Source organism: Penaeus monodon, chromosome 30 (assembly GCF_015228065.2).
Source record: "Penaeus monodon isolate SGIC_2016 chromosome 30, NSTDA_Pmon_1, whole genome shotgun sequence".
In the NCBI taxonomy this organism is placed as follows: domain Eukaryota; kingdom Metazoa; phylum Arthropoda; class Malacostraca; order Decapoda; family Penaeidae; genus Penaeus; species Penaeus monodon.
In genome coordinates, this window is record NC_051415.1 from 25,391,139 (window position 1) to 25,391,780 (window position 642).

Genomic DNA, 642 nt, shown 5'->3' on the forward strand with positions numbered 1-642 from the left:
CGGAAAATGACGAATCGAGAAAAAAAATCCTTCACCAAAAAAAAGAAGAGAAAAAGTTGGAAAAAAAGCGAAGAAAATGTCGAATTCCAACCACGTTATTCCACTTCCCAACCTATTTATACGTCCACAAGCGCCCGTGTATGTTGCAAGCCCGCGTCACATGAGGGAAGGCTCAGTAGCATATGTTGCAAGCCTCTACCGCATGAGGGAAGCTGCAGAATAGACGAGGATCCATGTTATTACCGCTGTGCCATCATCCATTACTTTAGTGAAATGCAATATTATGTGCAATAGCCACAGTTGCATGGCAGCTAGCGCGGAGGGTGAGGAAGGAATGTACAGATTGCAAGTCCTAGATTATTGCATGTTGTTGCCCGGGTGTGTAAACATCCCTTGTTAAGAGAAACCGACGGACCTGTAGGCTATATGTGGGCCCTCTACATGGCCGTGCTTTCGGGAATGGGTCGTATGCTGCTTGCGTTCGTGCTTGGGAAATTTGCTTGTTTTTTATGGGGGGGAGAGGGGAAGAAGGGAGGGAGGAGAGTTGTTATGGTGTGTTTAAGTCGTTTTATTTTCTCTTCCTTCTGCGGGGAGCCAAGAGGGAGTTTCTAGGTCCATAAACTGGGATAGGAGTAATGTTTT